Raw genomic sequence first — 5,565 nt, forward strand, 5'->3', positions numbered from 1 at the left:
GCTGGCGCGCGGAGCGCGCAAGCGTGGAAGAGGACGTAGGCGGGGCCAGCTTCCGCAAAGGGGCGGAGTCCTGTGGGTATACCAGGGAAGTAGGAGGCTGGACTAGAATAGCGACGCTGACCCAGGGGAGAGGATCACTTGAGGCCAGAAGTTCGAGACCATCCTTGGCAACATGGGAAAACACTCCAGCCCCCCCCCGCCCCACCCTCCCCCCAAAATTAAAAATTAGCTGGGCATAGTGGCTTGTGTGTGTAGTCCCTGCTACTTGGGAGGTTGAAGCGGGGGGATCACTTGAGCCCAGGAGTTTGAGGCTGCAGTGAGCCTTGATCCTGCCACTGCACACCATCTTGGGTGACAGAGTGAGACCCTGTCTCAATCAATCAATCAATAAGTAACACTATAAATAAATGTGATTACGGATACCTTTCAGTGAGGATGTGTGTTTGAAAAGTAAAATATTTTTTTTTAAAAAGGATACCTAACTTGCAAGGTTATTGTAAGGTTACACATAACGTTCTATGAAGTGCCAGACACCAAGCCTGACATATAGTAGGTACACAAAAAGTATTAACCATGATTTTGTCTCCCCAGCACCTCCCATAGCTCCTGTCATAGACAGAGACCAGTTAATGTTTTGGAACGAATGTATGTCTATATTTGATAAAACAGAATCGCTTAAGAAGTTAATCTCAGGCCGGGCGCGGTGGCTCAAGCCTGTAATCCCAGCACTTTGGGAGGCCGAGGCGGGTGGATCACAAGGTCAAGAGATCGAGACCATCCTGGTCAACATGGTGAAACCCCGTCTCTACTAAAAATACAAAAAATAAGCTGGGCATGGTGGTGTGTGCCTGTAATCCCAGCTACTCAGGAGGCTGAGGCAGGAGAATTGCCTGAACCCAGGAGGCGGAGGTTGCGGTGAGCCGAGATCGCGCCATTGCACTCCAGCCTGGGTAACAAGAGCGAAACTCCATCTCAAAAAAAAAAAAAAAAAAAAAAAGAAGTTAATCTCCCTGCCTTAGGTTCCTCATCAGTGAACTGGGGACATCAATAGTATATACCTCATGGAGTTGTTATGAAGACTAAATGTGTTAATATGTTTAAGGTGCTAAGAACAAAGACTGGCAGATAATAAGCACTATGTAAATATTTGGAAACTTTTGTTTAACAAAGAGATTCTTTTGCAAATATTTGTCGAGTACTAGGTACAGTGCTGGGCATTGGAATAAAACAATAATCAAGGCAGTTTGGTTTCTGTCCTCTCCTCCTGTCCTTATGGAGTTTACCATCCAGGGAGAGATGTGTTGAATATATAATTATATTAATAACTTTGGTTATAATTGTGGTAAATACTAAGCAGAGGAAAAAGTACAGAAGTAGTCTTTATAATTAGACATGTAATGAGTGAGTACTCAGTATATCCACATCTTTGGGTCAACTTTCTGTTTTTCTTTTTTATTTTTATTTTTATTTTTTTTAAAGACAGGGTTTCTCCATGTTGGTCAGGCTGGTCTTGAACTCCCGACCTCAGGTGATCCGCCTGCGTTGGCCTCCAAAGTGCTTGGATTACAGGCATGAATCCACCATGCCTGACCTTGTTTTTCTTTTTTTTGAAACAGAGTCTTGCTCTGTTGTCCAGGCTGGAGTGCAATGGTGCAATCTTGGCTTACTGCATCTTCTGCCTTGGAGCCACTAAATATATGTTGGTGAGTTTTACTTACTGTATATCTTATCAGGCCATTGATCTGCCTGCCACCTACCTAGTCCAGGCTACTGTTTTGTTTGTTTTGCTTTGTTTTGTCTTGTTTTTTGAGATGGAGTCTCGCTCTTATCACCCAGGCTGGAGTGCAATGGCACCATCTCAGCTCACTGAAACCTCCGCCTCTTGGGTTCAAGCTATTTTCCTGCCTCAGACTCCTGAGTAGCTGGGATTACAGGCGCCTGCCACCATGCCCAGCTAATTTTTGTATTTTTAGTAGAGATAGGGTTCCACCATGTTGGCTGGCTGGTCTCGAACTCTTGACCTCAGGTAATCCACCCGTCTTTGCCTCCCAAAGTGTTGGGATTACAGGTGTGATTTACCACACCCTCCCCAGGCTACTGTCTTTTATCTTGAGCATGTGGCTTTCTGGTCTCTTCATTTCTACCCTGCTCATCCCCCATCCATAAAGCAGCTACAATGATCTCAAAATATTCCTCCACCTTTCTCTTTATATTGTATTCACTTCCTTGCTTAAAACTTTTCAGTGACTGCCAGGCATGGTGACTCACGGCTATAATCCCAGCACTTTTAGTGACTGCCAGGCGTGGAGGCCAAGGCGGATGGATCACTGAGGTCATGAGTTTGAGACCAGCCTGGCCAACATGGCAAAACCCCATCTCTACTAAAAATACAAAACTTAGCTGGGTGGTGCCACGGGCCTGTAATCCCATCTACTTGGGTGGCTGAGGCAGGAGAATCACTTGAACCCAGGAGGCTGAGGTTGCAATGAGCTGAGATCATGCCACTGCACTCCAGCCTGGGTGACAGAGTAAGACTGTGTCTCAACAAAACAAAAACAAAAACTTTTCAGTGGCTTCCCTTTCTCTTAGGATAAAGATCAAAATCTTAGCATGGCTGCAGGGTTTCACCCCAGCCTCCAGCCTCACCTTTTCATTCTGCTCTTTTAGCCAACATCTATGGGGTCTCAGGGCTTTGCACAAACCCCAGCCCTTACCCTATGAATTTGTGAGCAGTCTTCATAGGCAGGGACAGGGACTTTGTAGTCAAGGACAGGTCTCCCCTGAGATAGCATGTACTTGTTTCTTTGCTTCAAAGCACAGATCAAAATTACACTTGTAATTTTCAATTTCTTTGTGAACAGTTATTCAATTGCCTTTCTCCCCAACTGAACACTAGCACCTGTAAAGACAAGACAGTACCCATTTTCACACATCACTGTGTCCCCAGCACTAGCCTAGAGCCTGGCACAAGATAGACATGCAATTTCTTGAATGAATGGAGAGACCACATAGTCAGGAAAGAGCAGGGCATGCAATCTAGATGGAATAAGATGATAAGAATTTAGATGAGATAGAAACAGATTCCTCCTGTTTCTCTCACTGTGGATATGAGCAAGAAAAAAGTGGTTCAGAACCCAGGCCAGGTGTGGTGGCTCATGCTTGTAATCCCATCACTTTGGGAGGCCAAGGCGGGCAGATCACCTCAGGTTAGGGGTCCAGACCAGCCTGGCCAACATGGTGAAACCCTGTCTCTACTAAGAAGACAAACATTAGCCAGTCATGGTGGTACATTCCTGTAGTCCCAGCTACTTGGGAGGCTGAGGCAGGAGAATTGCTTGAACCCAGGGGGTGGAGATTACAGGGATTACACTCCAGCCTGGGCTACAGAACGAGACTCTGTCTGAAACAAACAAAAACACCTTAACTAGATGAGCACAGAGGACTTTTAGGGCAGTGAAAATACTCTGTATGATGTAATAATGGTGGATACATGTCATTATACATTTTTCCAAATGCACAGAATGGGTAACACCAAGAGTGAACCCTAACGTAAACTATGGATTTGGGGTGATAATGGCGTGTCAACGTAGGTTCATCAGTTGTAACAAATGCATCACTGTGGTGGAAGATGTCATCATGGGAGAGGCTGTGCATATGTGGGGCTGGGAGTATGTGGGAAATCTCTGTACTTCCCTCTCAATTTTGCCATGAACCTGAAACTGCTTTAAAAAATAAAGCCAGGCTAAGTGGCTCAAGCCTGTAATTCCAGCAGTTTGGGAGACCATGGCAGCTGGATTGCTTGAGCTCGGGATTTCGAGACCAGCATGGGCAGCATAGTGAGACCCCATCTCTACAAAAAATTAAAAATTAGACGGGATGCGGTGGCTCATGCCTGTAATCCAAGCACTTTGGAGGCCAAGGTGGGCGGATCATCTGAGGTCGGGAGTTCAAGACCAGCCTGACCAACATGGTGAAACCCCATCTTAAAAAATAATAATTATTAAAAAATTAGCAGGGTGTGGTGGTACGTGCCTGTAGTCCCAGTTGGGAGGCTGAGGTGGGAGGATCGCTTGAGTGTGGGAGGTGGAGGCTGCAGTGAGGTGAGATCATGCCACTGCACTCCAGCCTGAGTGACAGGGTGAGACCTTGTCTCAAAAAAATAAAGTCTTTAAAAAATAAATGTAAATATAAATGTCATAGCTAGAGCAGAACGTTGTGGTCTGTTATCATTAGTTACTCTTTCCGGTGATAAATTACCATTGCTGCTAAAATGAATGATTAGCTTTATTTAATGAGCTTAAGAGCCCTTCTGGGAGCCTCCGTCACTGACTGTCAGTCTTGGAAGGAGCCCAGTGATCTTTAACCAGTCTAATCTTCCTTCACCAGTCATTTTTTAAAATCCAGTGAAGCAATGATTATCTAACCATCCCTTTTTCCGGCAAATTATCTTTGTCAAGAGGGAATTTTTGAATTAGATTGCTTAGAGGCCTCTTCCCTTGAGACAAGTTGGAAATAAGCTTGTCATCAATTATTGGTCTGACAAATTTTTTTAAAAATTAGGAGTTAAGCTGGGTGCCGTGGCTCACCTGTATTCCCAGAATTTTGGGAGGCCAAGATGGGAGGATCACCTGACTGTAGGAGTCCGAGACCAGCCTGGACAACATCAAGAGACCCTATCTCTACAAAACATTTAGAAATTAGCCAAGCACATATATATATAAAATAGAGATCACTACTATAAAAAAAAAAAAGAAAAATTAGCCAAGCACAGTGGTGTTTGCCTGTATTCCCAGCTACTTAGGAGACTAAGGTGGGAAGATCGCTTGGTCCCAGGAGTTCAAGACTGCAGTGAGCTATGATTGCACCACTACACCCCAGCCTGGGCCATAAAGTGAGACGCTGTCTGAAAAAAAAAAAGCCGCTCCGCCAGACTTCTGTTTTTTCCCCTTCTAATTTTTGTGGTGTAATCTTCCTACAGCACACTCAGATCAATATTTTCTAGAACATTTAGCAGTCACATGCTCTTATACAGTCGGGTTCAGGCTTTTACATAACATACGTGATGTGGTCACAGCACTCTGCCATGTGCCTCTGACACCACATCTCCAGCCCTGGGAGCCTCCTCAGTCTTCCCAGAAACTCCGTGGGGCTTTGCTTTCCTTAGGCCTGGAGGGCTGCAGAGCTGGGCAAACTTCCACAGCACATACTGGCCTTAATCATCACCATTCTCCTGGTACACAGTCTCCGATGCACTTACAGTTCCTGTGAGCTTTCAGGACTCATTGCGGGAAGAATGAGAAATATAAACCCAAAAGGTGGCCCACCCCTGGGGCCTGGCCTACTGTCCTCTCTCTCCCACTGCCCAGCAGATGCTGCATCCTTGGGCCAGCCAGGTACTTTATGCGCCCTGTACCTCTCAGAGTTGTTCATGAAACTAGGTGTGGTGGTACACACCTGTAGTCCCAGCTACTCAGCAGGCTGAGGCAGAAGGATCACTTGAGTCCAGAAGTTGGAGGCTGCAGTGACCTATGATCATGCCACTGCACTCCAGCCTGGGTGATAGAG

Source organism: Cebus imitator, unplaced genomic scaffold (assembly GCF_001604975.1).
Source record: "Cebus imitator isolate Cc_AM_T3 unplaced genomic scaffold, Cebus_imitator-1.0 Scaffold63, whole genome shotgun sequence".
Lineage (NCBI taxonomy): Eukaryota > Metazoa > Chordata > Mammalia > Primates > Cebidae > Cebus > Cebus imitator.